The following is a 21752-nucleotide window of genomic DNA, read 5'->3' as shown; positions in this document are numbered from 1 at the left end:
CTCTTGCTGGCTGTGCAAAAACTGATATTTCATTTTGAAAGATGGATCCACAATTTGGTGGATGAAATATTGGAATTGAGACAGCATACCCAAAGTGGTTATTAGTATATAGAACTTTTTGCATATGCTTTGATTTTGAGGAGACAGCCCTGACTGATAGCTTGAAGCAAAATTCTAGCTCCTTGCCTAGGAATCAGATGTGGGTAGCCTGGATGAAAGCCAGGGATCTTAGCTGCTAGACCAGCAAGGTTAGAGATTAAAAGCAAAGTTCCTCTGGCTCTTGCCCTGCTTGAAAGCAAGAATGTTTCAAGGAGGCAAAAACTGTGAAAAGAGATACAAAGCTTATTATTGGAGCCTGAGCACAGGAGAGCTCAGAGTGAAACTGTTTAGTTAGGACAGAAGCAAGGCAGAGATACATACCCAGGGAGAAGGGTGTGGGTATCCTCCTTAGTGAGGAGGAGCCCAGTAAAGAGACCGTTAAATCCTTTATCGCCTGGAGAACCCCATGGACAGATCATTCATAAATCATTTATAGAGGGCAGTTCTGGGTCTTCGTTTCCATGTGTGCTCAGTCACTCTTTGCCTCTATAGCCCACCAGGCTCTCTGTCCATGGAATTTTCCAGGTAAGAACACTGGAGTGGGTTGCCATTTCCTTCTTCAGGGGATCTTTCTGACCCAGGGGTCAAGCCCATGTCTCCTGCATTTGTAGGCAGAGTCTTTATTACTGAGCTACCTAAGAAGTCCCTGGGTCTTTGTTTACCTTTACTCAATTCTCCTGTTTCTTTTTCCACACTTGACTTGCCCTAGGACCCTCCCCTTGCCTGGGAAATCCCATGGATGAAGGAGCCATGTAGGCTGCAATCCACGGGGTCGCCAAGAGTCGGACACGACTGAGAGACTTCCCTTTCACTTTTCACTTTCACACATTGGAGAAGGAGATGGCAACCCACTCCAGCGTTCTTGCCTGGAGAATCCCAGGGACAGCAGAGCCTGGTGGGCTGCCGTCTATGGGGTTGTACAGAGTCAGACATGACTGAAGCGACTTAGCAGCAGCAGCAGCAGGACCCTCCCCAACATGTGTTTGCAACTTTAAGCCAAGATGGATTCCAGGGCAGAAGCCCATGGATGCTTGGTATCACCTATTATAGGGTGGCGCCTCCTCCTTTTTGATCCCCAGGGAGTCTTTCTGAGCACGTGTAGTCAGGGAGGTTGCCTTGACTGCAAGAATGAAAATACATGGTCACTTTATCTTTTATCTGGGCAGAACTCAGCTCCTCTCTGCCCCTCCATTACTGCTATCTTAAAGCATCCTCCAGAGGCAAAGTCCAGCCCTTTACCTTGTTCCTGATGTTATTTCTATCTGGAAGTGTAAACAGGATGTGGCTATAGGAGTCTAACCTGTAGTCCATCTATTTCTTGCCTCAAGAAATATAAACAGGAAGCTAGTTGTAAATGTCTAGCCTGGAGCCCACCATCTCCTGCCTCCGTTTAACTAGAGTCAAGGCCTTCTGGTATACTGCTCTCTTAAGAACAAAAGTAGTTTGTGACATTCTGGGAGAAGAACGTGGAAGAAAATGTTAAGACTGATGGAGCATCAATTAGCTAATGTAGTACATGCAATCCAGGTTGTCATGGTGACGGTAGTGCTAAGAGAGGGAAGCAGAGTCCCTAAGGAGTACCACTGCCACATCCCATCATTTCAGCTCAGCCATGATCTGAAGAGCTTTGCTCAGTATTGTATAAAGTGGTTTTCTCTACCAGAAACATGTTTTAGACTGGAACTTGAGTTTTCAATTACCTTATTAAAATAAATAGGAGAGGGATAACTGCATCTATACTTATTTTCTTATATATTATTTATTCTTAAGAGCAAACTCAAAAATAAATTCACTACAGTTAAGCATCATCATTTTAAAGTTTCCAAATTGTTTATTTTACTATTCTTTTTCTTTCTAGCCAGTCAAGAAATTCGCAACTATTACTTTGAAAAACTTAATGACATGTGAATTTTATCCTAGTTTCTAGCTAGTTTTAACGCATTAAGCTTTCTATGTGGTTCAGTGGCAAAAACTCTGCCTGCCTATGTAGAAGACACAAGAGACACAAGTTCAATCCCTGGGTTGGGAAGATCCCCTGGAGAAGGAAAGGGCAACCTACTCCAGTATTCTTACCTGGGAAATCCCACAGACAGAGGAGACTGGTGGACTACAGTCCATGAGGTTTCAAAGAGTTGGACATGACTGAAACGACTGCGCACACGCCCAATACACTAAGCAGCCTGATAATATTGTTTGAAGATATCTCATACTCTTGGTGAGAATTCAACTGTACTTAGCCCCTATAACTTATATTGAAAATCTCAAAAACAAAAAGTTAAGTGAATAGTTTTACCTACATGCATGATGATTTTATTATCAAAATCATGTTTTGCCATAGTTTTTATCTTTTTCAGTTCAGTTCAGTCCAATCATTCAGTCAAGTCTGACTCCTTGTGACCCCATGGACTGCAGCACGCCAGGCCTCCTTGTCCATCACCAACTCCCAGAGTTTACTCAGACTCATGTCCACTGAGTCTGTGATGCCATCCCACCATCTCATCCTCTGTTGTCCCCTTCTCCTCCTGCCTTTATTTTTTTTTAATTTAAATTTATTTATTTTAACTGGAGGCTAATTACTTTACAATATTGTATTGGTTTTACCGTACATCAACATGAATCCACCACGGGTGTACACATGTTCCCAATCCTGAACCCCTTCCCACCTCCCTCCCCATATCATCCCTCTGGGTCATCCCAGTGTACCAGCCCCAAGCATCCTGTATCCTTCATTGAACCTAGATCAAGGTCTGTTCAAATGAGTCAGTTCTTTGCATCAGGTGCCCAAAGTATTGGAGTTTCAACTTCAGCATCAGTCTTTCCAATGGCTATTCAGGACTGATTTCCTTTAGCATGGACTGGTTGGATCTCCTTGTAGTCCAAGGGACTCCTAAGAGTCTTCTTCAACACCATAGTTCAAAAGCATCAATTCTTCGGCACTCAGCTTTCTTTATAGTCCAACTCTCACATTCATACATGAGTAGTGAAAAAACCATAGCCTTGACTAGACTGAAATTGTTTATCTTTTTAGATAAATATATACAACCATATGTTCCTCTGGTGAACCATTGAGAATCAGTTGTAGGAACAATGGCACTTCACCTCTAAGTACTATAGCATGAGTTTTCTAAAAACAAGGATTGTTGTTGTTCAGTCTCCCAGTAGTGTCCGACTCTTTGTAATGCCTTGGACTGCAGCATGCTAGGCCTCCCTGTCTCTTACCATCTCCCAGAGTTTGCCCAGGAACAGTACAATGATCACATTCAAGGAATTTAGTGTTGATAACAAATTCATGTTTGCTCAATTGCCTAATAGGTCTTACGGCATTTTTAAAACATATTGCAATTACAGTTAATATACTGAATTTAGTTTTCATATTTCTTTAGCTCTCTTTAATCTAGAATATTTCTCCTATAACATTGATAATTTGGAAGAACCTAGGTTAGGTGTTGGGTAACTCGGTCTGCTTTTTTCCTCCTGATGTATGTTTAGACCATCCTTGGTGATTTTGACTTGGATCATTTATTTTCTTCATTGTTAAAGTGTCATTTCCTCTTTGCAATGAATAATCTGCAAGTTGATACTTTGAGACTGTCTCATCATCCCCTTCATTCTGCTGCCAAGCTTTGGGTGACAAAGCTTGTTTTCTAGACAACTTTAAAAAAAAGTATTCAAGAATGCAATATTCCCTGAGTTATTGGGTGTTTCAAACTCTTTTCCCTATTTCTTGTTCCTTAAAGCACAACTTTGTTGAATACAAAGTCTTTGGTCCACCCTTTGAACTTTAAATTTCTTAGAAATCTGATGAATTTCGTTCTTGTGTTCCATATTGCTCTGAAAAAGTCTGGTGTTAGGTTGATTCTTTCTCCTCCTCCTTCTTCCATTCCTCTTCCTCTAACCTCTGTTTGCCCTTTGTAAATACCTTAGTATTATTTTCCTGGGAATCCTGCTTGCTCATTTGTTTGTCAAAATCTAATCATTTTACTATGTTAGAATATATCATCAAGGCATTAATTTCCATGTATACACTATGAACTGTTTCTATACAAGAGTCAACTCTATTTCTAGAAAAATTTCTTAGAGAGTTTAAATATGTGTTCTACTTCATTATTTGGTTTCTCTTTATAAACTCTTAATACAATACAGCCTCTATTTTTGTCTCATATACCAATCAATGATGCCATTTTCTTCTTATTTTATTTCATTTTCTTATTCTTTATTTTTTTTAACTTTAATTTTTACTTTATTTTGCTTTACAATACTGTATTGGTTTTGCCATACATTGACATGAATCAGCCATGGGTGTACATGAGTTCCCAATCCTGAACCCCCCTCCCACCTCCCATCACATATCATCTCTCTGGATCATCCCCATGCACCAGCCCCAAGCATCCTGTATCCTGTATTGAACATAGACCGGCGATTCGTTTCTTACATGATAGTATACATGTTTCAATGCCATTCTCCCAAATCATCCCACCCTCTCCCTCATTTTCTTATTCTTTAAATCCCTTTATTTCATTCTCTTTGTCTTGACTGTCATCATGGCTTTCTTCACTGACATTTGCAATTTCATGTTTATTCTAATGTAATTCTGAGTTATTTAAAATGTATTCATTCATTAAACATAATTCTGACTCACATCTTTCTTTTCCCTCTCTTCTGTTTCAGTCTGTGACATTTGTTACAAGGGGATTTTATCACAAGCAAATAATTGCTTAAGGATTTTTTGGGTATAATTTTCCTTTGCTTCATGAATGTTTTGTAGGGGGAATTTTCATTAGATGAAATGTATTTCTTTTTCATATTATGTTTCTTCTTACAATATCTTTTTATGCATGATTCCCCTTGAGCCCAATCAGAAATAATAGTGATGTCAGTGGATATTGAGGATTTGGGTTGGTTTATATCACAGGTTTGCATTCCATGGTGGCTCAGTGATAAGGAACCTGTCTGCAATGTAGGAGACCTGGGCTCAATCCCTGTTTCGGAAGACCTCCTGGAGAATGAAATGGCAACCCCCTCCAGTATTCTTGTTGGGGAAATTCCATGGACAGAGGAGCCTTGTGGGCTACAGTCCATGGGATCACAAAAGAATTGGACATGACTTAGCGACTAATCAGTAACAAATGTCACTGGTTAGGCACCTTAACAACTGACTCTGATATACAATTTAGCCTTCAGAATATTTATTAAGGGTGCCCTTAAGATCAACACCGGTGACAGGTAGTGGAAGAAAGCATAGTGGGTGGCAGAGGAAAAAACAGAGCTGTGACAATTTCCCCATGGAATGATCTCGAGCTACAATGGTCTTTCAAAATTGTCCCAGTTAGGGCAGATGGCCATGTCTTCATAACAACTTGTTTCAATATTCTTGAATGTATGCTACCTGTGATAGGAATATCACCTTTAATGAGGCAGCTCTCTGCAGTTTGGCCACTTTTTGAAGTCGTTAACACCTGGATTTGTCAGTGGTATTGATACAGTGGAATGTGGCTGTTCAGTTGCTAAGTTGTGTCCGACTCTTTGCGGACCCCATGGGCTGCAGCTCACCAGGCCTCCCTGTCCTTCGCTATCTCCCAGAGTTCACCCAGATTCTTGTCCATTGAGTTGGTGATGTTGCCTAACCATCTCATCCTCTGTCTCCCCCTTCTGCTTTTGCCTTCAGTCTGTCCCTGCAACAGAGTCTTTTCCAATAAGTTCGCCTCTTGGCATCAGGTAGCCAAAGTATTGGAACTTCAGTTTCACTGCTCTCAATGAGTATTCAGGGTTGATTTCTTTTTGGATTGACTGGTTTGATCTCCTTGCTATCCAAGGGACTCTCAACAGTCCTCTACAGGACCACAATTTAAAGGCATCAGTTCTTTGGTGCCCAGACTTCTTTATGCTTCAACTCTCACATCCATAAGCTACAGTGGAATATATTTTGTTAAATTGATTTTGTTCACTGGGGAAGAGAGAAATACTTTAATATATCTGCCACATCATTCTTTGTCATTGCTATAAAGCTATTACTTATTCCACCTGCATCCTGCTTTCCCTGTGGTATCAAGCCTCTAAGGAGGACCTCTCATTCCAGGTTGCCCCATTCATCCTGAGAATCACTGCTTCCTCCTAGGAACTTATGCAATTTCAGGTTTCTTAACTTTCAATTTGCTGGAAACGATTTCTTTGGCTTGAATTCTCTGGGAAAAAATAAAAGTCCTCCAAAGGAAACTGGCAAGGAAGTTTAGAAACGAAAATAGGAAAGAGAAGGAAGTCAGGTGAACTTGTGATATTCGGCTAAATTCTGTAGTTCCTCAGCATTTTAACAGTCTTCAGCAATGACACTGGACTTGTGAATTCCACACTCATTGTTTAGGGTCACCTTTAGTTCTTTGTGCCTGCAAGAAAAAGGACCCCACAAGCCCAGAAGAGGCCCTCTAGAAAGCAGTACTGATGTTGGCTATTGGATGGAGTGGAATAAAGATACAAGCACATAAAAACACCATCAAAAGGAAGCTCAGAGAACCTTGGTGAAGAGCTGCCATTATCCACTGAAGTTGCTCACTAGGAACAACCAGGTCTCAGACGGTTCTCAGATTACCTACACTCACGGTGGGGCTTTCCTGCTTCTTGGGCTAACTTTACCTGTGCTTCGTCTCCTCCAGGCTTCTCTGCTTTGATATTCAGTTCAGTTCAATTCAGTCGCTCAGTCGTGTCGGACTCTTTGCGACCTCATGGACTGCAGCACTTTAGACCTCCCTGTCCATCACCAACTCCTGGAGTTTATTCAAACTCATGTCCGTTGGGTCCGTGATGCCATCCAACCATCTCATCCTCTATCATCCCCTTCTCCTCCTGCCTTTAATCTTTCTCAGCATCAGGATCTTTTCAAATGAGTCAACTCTTCACATCAGGCAGCCAAAGTATTGGAGTTTCAGCTTCAATATGAGTCCTTCCAATGAACACCCAGGACTGATCTCCTTTAGGATGGACTGGTTGGATCTCCTTGCATTTCAAGTGACTCTCAAGAGTCTTCTCCAACACCACAGTGCAAAAGCATCAATTTCTCGGTACTCAGCTTTCTTTATAGTCCAACCCTCATATCCATATGTGACTGCTGGAAAAACCATAGCCTTGACTAGACGGACCTTTGTTGGCAAAGTAATGTCTCTGCTTTTTAATATGCTGTCTAGGTTGGTCATAACTTTCCTTCCAAGGAGTAAGCATCTTTTAATTTCATGGCTTCAGTCACCATCTGCAGTGATTTTGGAGTCCCTCAAAACAAAGTCAGCCACTGTTTCCACTGTTTCCCCACCTATTTGCCATGAACCACTTTGATGAGATTTCCACAAACTATCTCCCTGATTTTCTTGCTTCTGAATGAACCTTGGAACCAATTTTGCTGTTTAGGTATTTATTTCCTATTTATATATTACTGAAGTTTGGAATATCCTCTGTCTCCTACTCATGCTGTTGTCCTTTTATCAAAGATTTTTGTTTGACTTGTGCTGGGTGAAAGCAGAATTTTTTGGTCTGTCTAGTTTTTTTGAGTTTGAGAGGAGAGATTTGAAATGAGGATATTTCATTTGGGAGGTGGAATATTTTCTTAACACCGTGTTTATCACCGTGATTATTTCTTACATATATTTAGTACTTATATACTATAAAATATATTTTTTCTTTTTTTAATTTTACTTTATAGTATTGTATTGGTTTTTAATTAAGTATTTTCTTCAAAACTCATTAGAAAGATGTTGTTTTTATTAATATTACTTTTTAAAACAGAGGAGATTGTAGATTAATAAGCTTAAATGAGTTGCCCTAGGAAAGTGTATTAGTCACTCAGTGATGTCTGACTGACTCTTGTGTGACCCTATGGACTGTAGCCCACCAGGCCCCTCTGTCTATGGAATTCCCCAGGCCAGAATACTGCAGTGGGTTGCCATTCTTATCTCCAGGGAATCAACCTGACCCAGGGATCAAACCTGGGTCTCCTGCATTGCAGGCAAATTCTTTACCATCTGAGCCACCGGGGAATCTTGTTGCCCTTGGAGGTATGAGTGGAATTCAATAATTCAAGGCATATCATCTCAGAGATTATGGTGATTCACCACTGAGTTACACCTGTAGCGAAACTCGTATGCCACACGTCTAGAAAGTTAAATGTTCTCATTAGTGGCTCAAATTCAAGCAAACACATGTGAAAACTTCCAGATAGTTTGAAACAGTCAATCAATACATTCATTAATTCAAATTTTTATCATCTATAATGAGTTTAATCACATTCTTAGAAATTTCTGGATTTTTATATACTTTTCTTCTAATCTTGAGTATGTTTTTAGTCTTATTAGAAAGACTCTATTCATTTTGGCTTAATTATGTGATTGGAATGATTGGAATTTGTGTTGCAGTTCCTTCCTACAAATTTCTTAGTGTTACCCTTATAAGAATATATTCGTTTCATGAAGTATTTATGAGGTTATTTTGCCTAAATGGAATCTCTTTTCATTATATGTCCAGCCATTGAAATTGTTGGTAATGTTAATCAAACTCCATGTTTTCACATAATATGTTCTTATGATTTTTACAGTAACAAAGAGATTTTAATTCACCCACTAGAGCCCATTAATTTCAGCTCGTATTATGCTTATTGTAGATAAAAATTGGACTCAGCTTTAGATATAATCTTGGTGAAATTGAAGTCAGCAATTGAAGTTGACAAGTACTGTCTTTGATCTTTAAATTTTAAGGCAAAAATTCTCTGGGTTAGGTTTTCTGTCATATACTTCAACTTATTGGGCTTTATACAAATGTAGGACATGGAAGTAGTTTTTTTAAAAACGGTGCAGCCACTTTATTTTTATAGTGTTTATTTATTTATTGGCTGTGCTGGGTCTTCATTACTGCACACTATCTTTTGTCTTTAAATTTTAAGCAAGAATTCTTTGGGTTAGGCTTTCTGTCATAAACTTGAACAGATTGAGCTTTATACAATGTGGGACATAGAAATATATATATTTTTAAATGGTGCAGCCACTTTATTTTTTATATTTATTTATTTATTGGCTGTGCTGGGTCTTCATTACTGTGCATGGGCTTTCTCTAGTTGCAGCTTGCAGGCTTCTCATCGTGGTGGCTCCTCTTGTGATGGAGCAGCCACTCTAGGTACACGGGCTCAGCAGTGGTGGTACACCGGCTTAGTTGCTCCAAGACACATGGGATCTTCCTGGACTAGAAATCAAACTGGTATACTCCACATAGCAAGCAGACTATCAACCACTGAATCACCAAGGAAACCTTGGAGGAAAAAGAAACACTTAACTTCACATATTTATTTTCCCTTTTTAATCCAGTCGTTCAATGTAGTAGTACAATACTTACTATGGTCTTCTAGGAGTGCCCCCATTTTATACATTCATGTTAAATTTCTGCTAAACTAATAGGTGCTAATCATCTATGAAGAGTTAAGGTATGTCCCCCTTCAGAAGTATGTGCATAATTGTTCCTGGACCCAGTTTTAACATGTGTGTGTTTGTTGTGGGAATTTCTCCACACTTTCAACTAAGAATGTTCCAGAGACATCAGCTGGGCATCTTATAATTCCACTCTGTTCTGACACTACCCAGTGATCACACCAGATTCCACAGGTTACCATCCTACAAGACTGTCCCCACCTCCTCCAGACGCCAAAACAATCCCAGGTGATCACCTGTGCTTCTGACTTGTGCTTAGTCACTCAGTCTGGCCTGACTCTTTGCAACCCCATGGATTGTAGCCCTCCAGGCTCCTCTGTCCATGGGAATTCACCAGGCAACAATACTGGAGTGGGTTGCCATGCCCTCCTCCAGGGGATTTTCTCAACTCAGATATTGAGCCCAGGTCTCCCACATTGCACGCGGATTCTTTACCAACTGAGCCATCAGGGAAGCCTAAGAATACTGGAGTGGAAAGCCTATCCCTTCTCCGGGGAATCTTCCCAACCCAGGAATTGAACCAGGGTCTCCTGCATTGCAGGCGGATTTTTTACCAGTTTAGCTACCAGGGAATCCCCGCTTCTGACCTACTGCCAGTAAATCAGAGGTTCTCAGGACCATCTCCTCAGGTTTGATTAATATGTTAGCACAGTTCACAGAACTCAAAAATATTTTATTTGATAGATTTATTGGTTTATTAAAAAGTATATATCTCAAAAACAGTGAGATGGAAGAGTTGTGTAGGGCAAGGTGTGGGGAAAGAATTTTGAGCTCCCTTGATATGCATTCAGTTCAGTTCAGTTCAGTTCAGTCGCTCAATCATGTCTGACTCTTTGTGACCCCATGAATCACAGCATGCCAACTCCTGGAGATCACTCAGACTCACGTCCATCGAGTCAGTGATGCCATCCAGCCATCTCATCCTTTGTCATCCCCTTCTCCTCCTGACCCCAATCCCTCCCAACATCAGTCTTTTCCAATGAGTTAACTCTTCGCATGAGGTATCCAAAGTACTCAGCTTTAGCATCATTCCTTCCAAAGAAATCCCAGGGCTGATCTCCTTCAGAATGGACTGGCTGGATCTCCTTGCATTCCAAGCGACTCTCAAGAGTCTTCTTCAACACTACAGTTCAAAACCGTCAATTCTTTGGTGCTCAGTTTTCTTCCAAGGAGTAAGCGTCTTTTAATTTCATGGCTGCAGTAACCAACTGCAGTGATTTTGGAGCCTAGAAAAATAAAATCTGACGCTGTTTCCACTGTTTCTCCATCTATTTCCCATGAAGTGATGGGACCAGATGCCATGATCCTTGTTTTCTGAGTGTTAGGCTTCAAGCCAACTTTTTCACTCTCCTCTTTCACTTTCATCAAGAGGCTTTTTAGGTCCTCTTCACTTTCTGCCATTAGGGTGGTGTCATCTGCATATCTGCATATTCTCCTGGCAATCTTGATTCCAGCTTGTGCTTCTTCCAGCCCAGTGTTTCTCATGATGTACTCTGCATATTAGTTAGATAAGCAGGGTGACAATATACAGCCTTGACGCACTCCTTTTCCTATTTGGAACCAGTCTGTTGTTCCATGTCTAGTTCTAACTGTTGCTTCCTGACTTGTATACAGGTTTCTCAAGAGGCAGGTCAGGTGGTCTGGTATTCCCATCTCTTTCAGAATTTTCCATAGTTTATTGTGATCCACAGTCAAAGGCTTTGGCATAGTCAATAAAGCAGAAATAGATGTTTTTCTGGAACTCTCCTGTTTTCTCGATGATCCAGCGGATGTTGGCAATTTGATCTCTGGTTCCTCTGCCTTTTCTAAAACCAGCTTGAACATCTGGTAGATCATGGTTCATGTATTGCTGAAGCCTGTTTTGGAGAATTTTGAGCACTACTTTACTAGTGTGTGAGATGAGTGCAATTGTGCGGTAGTTTGAACATTCTTTGGCATTATGTGACTCTCCCTAAATCTCCTTTTGTTCACCAACTTGGAAATTTTCCAAACCCCTTCCTTTCGGGGTTTTATGCAGGCTTCATTATAGTAGCATGATTGATTAAACCACTAGCCATTGGTGATTGATTCAACATCTAGCCTCTTCCCTTCCCCAGAGTTTGAAGGGTCAAGATTGACATTTCTAATCATTTAATAGCTTTGTTGGTTCTCCTTGCAACCAATTTACAATCCTTAGGTGCTTCCCAAAGGGCACAACATAAATATAACAAAAGATATTTAAGATTCTCAGCATCTAGAAGACTCTAAGAGTTTTAGGAGCTCTGTAGTAGACCTAGGGATGAAGACCAAATATACATTTCTCATTCTAAATCATAATATCATGATGCAAAATCACAAATCTTAATGACTAAAAATATTGAAAGCATAAACACATAAATCCCAATTATGAAGATTTCAGAATAATTCAATGGAACTTTTCTTATAGATGGATGAATGGGAAGAACTGCTTTGCGGTGCCATACTATTCTTCCAAGAGTGTGAATGTCTGAAGTGCAGAAACACTGGCTTTGAATATTTCTAGGACTAATACAGCAGAATGGATTGTTGAATGAATTTGCTGAATAAATGAATTGATTAATCTATCCTACTTCTTTATTGATTGAGCCTCTCAAATATTTCTTGAGAAACTGATATTTTTTTTTCCATTTTAACAGGCTCAATACTACTAATGAGATATGAAATCTGCCAATTTTTCATGTGGAGTTAAACATAAATTAATAGTAATGACTCCATTTCCATTTTATCTATTTATTAATTATTCTTTCAATCATAGTTTTGAAAATATTAGTTTTCTGTTATAACAGATGGCTTAAACATCTGTATTTAGCCATTTTATTGCATCAAGTGTGCAGTGTAAAGTGTATATGCTATCCAAATTCAGTGCAACCATTCAAGAATAAAATGAATTTGAGTTATTATCAACTGTTTCTACCAAATTTCCTTGAATGAAAAGAAATCTATTTGGCTTTAATAGCCCTCAGCTTTTGGCATTTCTTTATAAGATGTTCTACCTTGATATTTTCATTATAAAAAATAGTTTAATTTTCAATGTTAAATCTATCTATATCTGATACACACACACATATGTATGTATGTGTGTGTGTTGTGTGCTTAGTCACCCACTCGTGTCTGACTATTTGCAGTCTCGTGGATTGTAGCCCGTTAGGCTCCTCTGTCCATGGAATTCTCCAGGCAAGACTACTGGAGTGGGCTGCCATTCCCTTCTCCACGGGACTTTCCCGACCCAGGAATTGAACCAGTCTCTTGCATTGCAGGTGGATTCTTTACCAACTGAACTCTCAAGGAAGCCCATATGTATCAGAAAGAATATTAATTTCCTTTTGGGGCATACATATATTTCTTTAAATAGATATTTTTTTTTTGCTTAGGAAATTATATTAAACAAAATGAATAATCTTGATAGTTGTGACTTCTAATCTTCTTGATGAGTTTCAGTTGTATCTGCTAACGATTGCTCAGGCTTGATCCATGGCTCTTACGGCAATATCATTGAAATTCCTCAAAATGTTATATAGTACACTAAACTGTCATGGGAAAATGCAGTGTATCGGTTAAGAACACAGCTCCTAAAATCAGACTCTGGCCATGAACACTAGCATCCAGATCACCACTGGAAAGAAAGCCCCAGAGCTCCAGCTCTAAAGTCTCATGTCTCAAACAACAGATGTTTGTGTGCATTAGAACTGCCCCTACTATTCTTTAAAACAAAGAAGACTGGGCCCCACCCCAGGGTTTCCTATTTAATAGGTCTGGTTTGGAGCTCAAGGCTTTACATTTTTAACATGTTTCCAGGGGTTACAAGTGAGGTTGTCTGTGCAGGGACCACCTTGGGAGGGAACTCTAAATCCAGGGGCTCTAAGTAAGCTGTTTTCCCAGCTTTACAACCATTATTATTGGGAAGGAAAAATAAATTTGGGGATCTTCAATGCTTCAGAAACATCCCCACTGCCTACTCTCTTTCAACAATGGTAGTCTTACCATCTTATCTGCCATAGAAACACTGTGAAAATTAATCACATTGGTGTTATATTAAGCCCTAGACTCCAGGTGAACCTTCATCTCCTGGATTCCAGTGCCTGGGCACTCCGTTTCACTTTTCCTTGTCCTATGTTTCTGGACTTTTCCAAAGTGTCCTCTGGAACTCACTGTTTGTCATCAACAAAATACTGCCTCTGCAGTATTCTCCAGTGAGGGCTGCTTTCTCTCCCACACTTCCTATAATTTGACCTGGAGGTGGGATAGCTATCTTTCCTGCTGTTTATTTCCATTTCCAAATCTTTCTTCTTTTTCCTAAACTCCATCACCAGTTTTCAATTACTTGTCATTGGGCTATATAATCTGATTATCCACCCTGGTGCAGTCATCTCTTAATATCTGATCAAAGCATCTTTATTCATTGAAGCTTTAATCACCCAGTTCACTTACTCTCTTTTGTAAAACTTCTGAGTTAATTCTTGGTAATTTCCATCTCTATGTAGATAATCCTTTGAAAACTCTCTATTCCTAGCTTTTTGTATGATTGTACCCTCCACACTTTCTCAGTCACTCATTCTCAGGATATATCTATTAGTTTTTCATTAACTATAACAACAAACCTTTCATTTTTCTTAATTTCATGGATCCTACTCTGATCTTCACTCTTTCCTTCAAGCTCATTCACAAAATTTTCTACCACCTGGGGCCCTACTGATTCTAGCAAACAAATTTGAACTATTTTCTCTATTCTGCTTTTTTTGTGTGTGTTCATTTGTGTCCAACTCCTCATATGGACTGTAACTCCCAGCATCTCCCATCCATGGGATTTTCAAGGCAGGAATGCTGGAGTGGGGTTGCCATTTCCTTCTCCAGTGAATCTTCCTGAACCAAGGATTGAACCCATGTCTCTTGCATCTACTGCATTGGCAGGCATATTATTTACCACTAGTTCCACCTGGGAAGCCCATTATGCTTTTTACTAAGGCTTCAAATTTTATGTAATTCAGACCCCTTCTCACTGCCTTCACCACTGCTGCCCTGGTCCAAGACAATATCATCTCAGTTTCCTCATGGCTCCACCTCCAGTGCTGACCCAGTGGATTTTCAACAGAATAACTAGAGTTTAGAGTTTTCCTTGTAAAAAATATCTGTCATACATTAACATGAATCCACCACGGGGTTTTCTTTTTTTAATATCTGTCAGATAATGTCAGAAATAATTTCCAATTGTGCCAAATTAAAAGACAAAAGCTCCTGTTAATAGCCAATGTTGCCTCAAAAATGACTGTGGTCAGGAATATTTGCACTTCAGTGTCTTTACACAATTGTCTCCTTTGCTGGTGATCTTCATTGCCAAAATATGCATATGCTTGGCTCCCTGGCCTCCTTTAGGTTCTTGCTAAAATGCCACCTTTCCATATGGATAAATCCAACTAAAGTTTCTGACCCAGGGATTCAACTCTGGTGGCTCAGACAGTAAAGAATCCACCTGGAATGTGGGAGACCTGGGTTCAATCCCTGGGTTAGGAATATCCTCTGGAGGAGGGCATGGCAACTGACTCCAGTATTGTTGCCTGAAAAATCCCCAAGGACAGAGGATCCTGGAGGGCTACAGCCCTTGGGGTTGCAAAGAGTCAGGCACAACTGAGTGACTAAGCACACACACACACATAACTGAATTTGATTATACAGTTAAACAGATTAAAAGAAACCTGGCATAAGAAGAGAGAGAAAAATCAAGCAGGTCACCAAAACAGAAACCAGGAAAGCTGTCAAAAAATCTATGTCTCGTAAATCTTCCATCATACTGACTTTAAATACTATTTTAGCCAGGTAATTGTGGGAGATTTAAATGAAAATAGAAGAGGGACGTAAGCATAGCAATTCACTTACATCAGTGTGTTCAGAAACTTTCCTGATTGCTGAAAATGTTGGATAATATAGATTTTTATCTTGAGATCCATGTGTCCAGCCAAGAAAAAGATCACAGTTATGAAGGATGAGGGGGGAAATGGAGGTTGAAAATGGGGCCAACTGGAAATCCTTGCTACAAGGGCATAAATAATATCTGAATAATTGTAGATATATAATATCATAAAGATAGTTATACTCCCAAAGGATGGAGTATTCTTTACTAAATATTTGCACAGATTATTAAAACAAAGTTGTGGAAATGACACTAACATGGTATGAGACAGTAAAATAATATGAGAATTAAAAATGAAAAAGAATTAATATAATTAGGGTGTTCAAAAATAGGTATGCAAGTTTGTGGCAGACTTTCTGGTGGAAAAGTATCACAAGTCTAGGGATAAGTAGACATATTGGAATAATTATCTTAATTATGTGGAGAAAATATATCTTATCTCACATCACATATAAAAACATGTTCCCAAATATTAATGGTTTAAATGTAAAAGTACAAAATATAAAAATAAAACATAATGTGAAAAATAATCTTTATTACTTTAAATGGGGAAGAATTTCTTAAGGCATTCCAACATTAAATATGTAGGCAATCACTGAATAAATTTCACTCCATCAAAGTTAAGAATTTTTGACAAATGAACATGATAGACAAAGCAAAGGCTGACATAGGGAGGTATTATTGCAATTTATGGGACCAACAAAGATTAAATACTTATATGCCTGTGTGCATGCTAAGTTGCTTGCACAACTCTGTTCAACTCTGTGTGATCCTATAGACCATAGCATGCCAGATACCTCTGTCTATGGGAATTTTCAGGCAAGAACACTGGAGTGGGTTACCATGCCCTCCTCAGGGGATCTTCCCAACCCAGGGATCAAACCCACATCTCGTACATCTCCTGCATTGGCAGGTGGGTTCTTTACCACCAAGGCCACCACAGAGTCCCAAATACTTATATACTATACGTAAACGTGAAAGTGAAGTCGCTCTGTCGTGTCTGACTCTGTCACCCCATGGACTGTAGGCTACCAGACTCCTCCACTCATGGGATTTTCACGGCAAGAGTACTGGAGTGGGTTGCCATTTTCTTCTCCAGGGGACCTTCCCGACCCAGGGATTGAACCCTGGTCTTGCGCATTATAGGCAGATGCTTTACCATCTGAGCCACCAGGGAAGCCCATGTGTGTGTACGTGTGTGCACCCACCTTTTTGGGTATGCGTGTATACAGGTGCATGTCCATTGGTACCTGGTGATTTAACCACAATTTCTCTCCCGTGACTTGGATCATTCACCAGTGTCCACTGTCACTCAGTTTATCACCCCACATTGGCAAATCAATTTTTCATTTTGTTTACCTATTTGTCACAAAGTTGTGGCGTATGCATGTTTATGTGTTTCTCATTTAGTCTCAGATATAGTCATCATTGTCTGCCTCCTGAGTACATAGGAAGGCAGATTCTTGTATGCTTATATGTTGCCTTGCCATTAAAGATTAGACACACTCTGAATATATATTTAAGAAATGCTCTTGCAAAATTCTAAAATGCTGAAAAACTGACGTGAAGGCAATCAAGATTTTGTGGCTTTCCACAGTATCTTTGAAATACATACCTTTGTTATACCTATATGCTTTGATTTAAAAACTAAAGTTTATTCAATATTTTTTTTACCGCTTCAATGAAAAATTACTCTAAGATGTTTAAATGCTTACAGTGTAGCCTTGTATTTCTGAGACTTTTGGCTGTTAACCCCATTTAATATATAAGTGATGCTATTTTAGACTGAGACCAATCAAACAATGGGAAGAGATATTTGATTCTATGGGGAATTTGAAGCTTCCTAATGGTTCCTTACTTCAGTTCAGTTCAGTTGCTCAGTCATGTCCAACTCTTTGTGACCCCATGAATTGCAGCACACCAGGCCTCCTTGTCCATCACCAACTCCCGGAGTTCTCAAACTCATGTCCATTGAGTCGGTGATGCCACCCAGCCATTTCATCCTCTATCGTCCCCTTCTCCTCCTATCCCCAATCCCTCCCAGCATCAGGCTCTTTTCCAATGTGTCAACTCTTCGCATGAGGTGGTCAAAGTATTGGGGTTTCATCTTCAGCATCATTCCTTCCAATGGACACCCAGGACTGGTCTCCTTTAGGATAGACTGGTTGGATCTCCTTGCAGTCCAAGGGACTCTCAAGAGTCTCCTCCAGCACCACAGTTCAAAAGCATCAATTCTTCGGCACTCAGCTTTCTTCACAGTCCAACTCTCATATCCATACATGACGACTGGAAAAATCATAGCCTCGACTAGATGGACCTTTGTTGACAAAGTAATGTCTCTGCTTTTTAATATTCTATCTAGTTTGATCATAACTATCCTTCCAAGGAGTAAGCATCTTTTAATTTCATGGCTGCAATCACCATCTGCAGTGAATTTGGAGCCCCCAATAATAAAGTCTGCCACTGTTTCCCCATCTATTTGCCATGAAGTGATCTGACCAGATGGTTCCTAGGACTACATAAAAAATTTTTTTTTCTAAGCTCTGCAGATATTGAAAAATATTTATATCATTTTTGGCAAAATGCTTTCACCTTCTTTGAGACATTTCATACAATATATTACAACTCAATGATCAAACTTTTAATATTTTTCTTACCAAGCATATATGTATAATTCTTTTCATACATTTTCAATTGATAAGTGATAGATTGTTTCCTATAATGATGCCTATCTCATGCAAAAGCTGTTTGATTTGTGCTTCATTTTTCATGTGTTTTATTGGCAAACACTTTAAAATAGCTTCATCAAATATAAATTACAATGATTAATATAGCATACAAAATTAAATAGGAATAAATATTTGCATTAAAAAAGGCTAACATTTTAGTAATATAGCACAAGGGCATACAAAATGGTTTCCTTGACAACAAGAAATAATAAAAATTTATTTGTGAGTTTAAAATTATATTATCCCATAATTCTAAGCATATTCTATTGTCTTTATCTTACTGCAAGAAAATTCCTCTGTACTAAACAAAAGTAGGTAAGATAATCCTGCCATTATAAAAGAATAAATTTTACCCAGATTCAGAGAATACAAAAGAAATGGGGATAAACAAAATAGGTCTTATTCAGTTTAAGTTAAAAATAATTATAAAAATATTCACTTAGTCTTTTTGAAAATATTAGCTTTTAGATAAATAAATATTACATAAAATGAACCTGAGATTAAGATTATTTATATCTGTTAGTTCCCCCAAAGCATACCAAATGTAGGTGTTTTCATAAAAATAAAGAATCAGATAACGGATTTTATGCAATTATTTAAATTATCAATTAGCGTTATCTTTCATTTGAACATAATATTGTTAGTTGCAAAATAGAAGCACTGCATCAGTATATTAATCAGATTTCTCCAGAAAATAGAATCAGTAGAATACATATGTGTTAAGAGATTTAAGGAATTGGCTCACGTAATTGTGTGGACTGGCAAGTCTAAGATCTGTAGGCAAACTATGAAGTTGGAGATTAAGGTAAGAACTGATGTTGCAGTCTTAAGTCTAAAAGCTAGAAAATTAAAGCAGAATTTTTCTGTGTTACATTGTGGAGGTACAATTACTCTTCTCAGAAACCCAAGTCTTTGCTCTTAAGGCTCTCTGTTGATGGGATGAGCATTGTGGAGGGTCATTCATGACTTAGAATCAACTGATTATAAACTTTAAGCTCATCTAAAAAATGCCTTTATAGCAGCACTTAGATAAGATTTTGAGCAAACATCTCATTACCAGAGTCTAGTCAAATTAATGACATTAGTCATCACAAACAATAAATAAGATTTCAATTTCAAGTAAAAAAAGCCACAAATCAAAATGACTTGAATAGTAAAGATACTTGTTAAATAAGTTAAATCATGTCAAACTCTTTGTGACCCCCATTGACTGCAGCAAGTCAGGCTCCTCTGTCCTCCACTATCTCCTGGAGTTTGCTCAAATTTATGTGCACTGAGTTGGTGGTGCTATCTAACCATTATTATTGCTTTACTGCCTGTTTTTTTTTTGGATGTCTGCCTGTGCATCAGTTCAGTTCAGTTCAGTTCAGTTGCTCAGTCGTGTCCGACTCTTTACGACCCCATGAATCGCAGCATGCCAGGCCTCCCTGTCCATTACCAACTCCCGGAGTTCACTCGAACTCATGTCCATCTAGTCGGTGATGCCATCCAACCATCTCATCCTCTGCCATCCCTTTCGCCTCCTGCTCCCAATCCCTCCCAGCATCAATGTCTTTTCCAGTGAGTCAACTCTTCATATGAGGTGGTCAAAGTACTGGAGTTTCACCTTCAGCATCATTCCTTCCAGTTGACACCCAGGACTGGTCTCCTTTAGAATGGACTGGTTGGATCTCCTTGCAGTCCAAGGGACTCTCAAGAGTCTTCTCCAACACCACAGTTCAAAAGCATCAATTCTTTGGTGCTCAGCCTTCTTCACAGTCAAAATCTCACATCGATACATGACCACAGGAAAAATCATAGCCTTGACTAGATGGACCTTAGTCGGCAAAGTAATGTCTCTGCTTTTGAATATGCTATCCAGGTTGGTCATAACTTTTCTTCCAAGGAGTAAGCGTCTTTTAATTTCATGGCTGCAATCACCATCTGCAGTGATTTTGGAGCCCAAGAAAAATAAAGTCTGACACTGTTTCCACTGTTTCCCCATCTATTTTCCATGAAGTGATGGGACCAGATGCCATGATCTTTGTTTTCTGAATGTTGAGCTTTAAGCCAACTTTTTCACTCTCCTCTCTCACTTTCATCAAGAGGCTTTTTAGTTCCTCTTCATTTTCTGCCATAAGGGTGGTGTCATTTGCATATCTGAGGTTATTGATATTTCTCCCGGCAATCTTGATTCCAGCTTGTGCTTCTTCCAGCCCAGCGTTTCTCATGATGTACTCTGCATATAAGTTAAATAAGCAGGATGACAATATACAGCCTTGATGTACTCCTTTTCCTATTTGGAATCAGTCTGTTGTTCCATGTCCAGTTCTAACTGTTGCTTCCTGACCTGCATACAGGTTTCTCAAGAGGCAGGTCGGGTGGTCTGGTATTCCCATCTCTCTCAGAATTTTCCACAGTTTATTGTGATCTACACAGTCAAAGGCTTTGGCATAATCAATAAAGCAGAAATAGATATTTTTCTGGAACTCTCTTGCTTTTTCAATGATCCAGAGGATGTTGGCCATTTGATCTCTGGTTCCTCTGCCTTTTCTAAAACTCACTTGAACATCTGGAAGTTCATAGTTCATGTATTGCTGAAGCCTGGCTTGGAGAATTTTGAGCATTACTTTACTAGCATGTAACATGAGTGCAATTTTGCTTTAGTTTGAGCATTCTTTGGCATTGCCTTTCTTTGGGATTGGAATGAAAACTGACCTTTTCCAGTTCTGTGGCCACTACTGAGTTTTCCAAATAACAAGAAGGACTTTGTCTACTTTAAAATAAGAACTGAATGCATAATGAAAAAACTCATAAAAACAGTTTAGGAAATTACTTCTGGGAATGAGCACTTTTAGGGTGCTGTGCTGTGTGCTATGCTTAGTTGCTCAGTTGTGCCTGACTCTGCGACCACATGGACTGTAGCCCACACAGCTTCTCTGTTCATGGGGATTCTCCAGGCAAGAAGACTAGAATGGGCTGCCATGCCCTCCTCCAGGGCTATAATTTGTTTCATTCTGGAAAATGAAGTTGTTGTCCCCACTAGAGATCAACATTATCATGGAAAGCGTTTCTTAATTACTTTTTCGAAGTTCAAGAAAGTTTGATTAAAAGCTTATATAAAATAGTTGATTTAATCAAGATTTGCTAGCTCTTTGGTTTTTTGTTTTTCTTCTTTTTACTTGGCGAATTCATTCAATAGTTTGGAGAATGGATCAGTAGACTGAAATTATTTAGAAAAACATTTTTCCTGGAAGTGTATCTCTTACTGCATCATGTCTGGGCCAAGAAACATAGTGTGTTAGGAGAATGTGCACAAAGCCTCCATGTTTACAAATATAAGGTTCAAGAGTGCCTGGATTACAAATACAGTCTTTTAATAAAATGGCAAAGAGGTCATATGGGGAGATATGAATTAAATAGTTGAGGATAACTGCTTCTAGGTGGCTCAGTGGTAAAGAATCCGCCTCCAATGCAGGATTCCTGGGTTCCATCCCTTGTATGAGTCCTCTCATCCCCACATACCGCTCAGCAGTTGGACCCCCAGGCGCCACAACTACTGAGCCT

This window comes from Capricornis sumatraensis, chromosome 18 (genome assembly GCF_032405125.1).
Source record: "Capricornis sumatraensis isolate serow.1 chromosome 18, serow.2, whole genome shotgun sequence".
In the NCBI taxonomy this organism is placed as follows: domain Eukaryota; kingdom Metazoa; phylum Chordata; class Mammalia; order Artiodactyla; family Bovidae; genus Capricornis; species Capricornis sumatraensis.
This window is presented reverse-complemented; position numbering follows the sequence as displayed.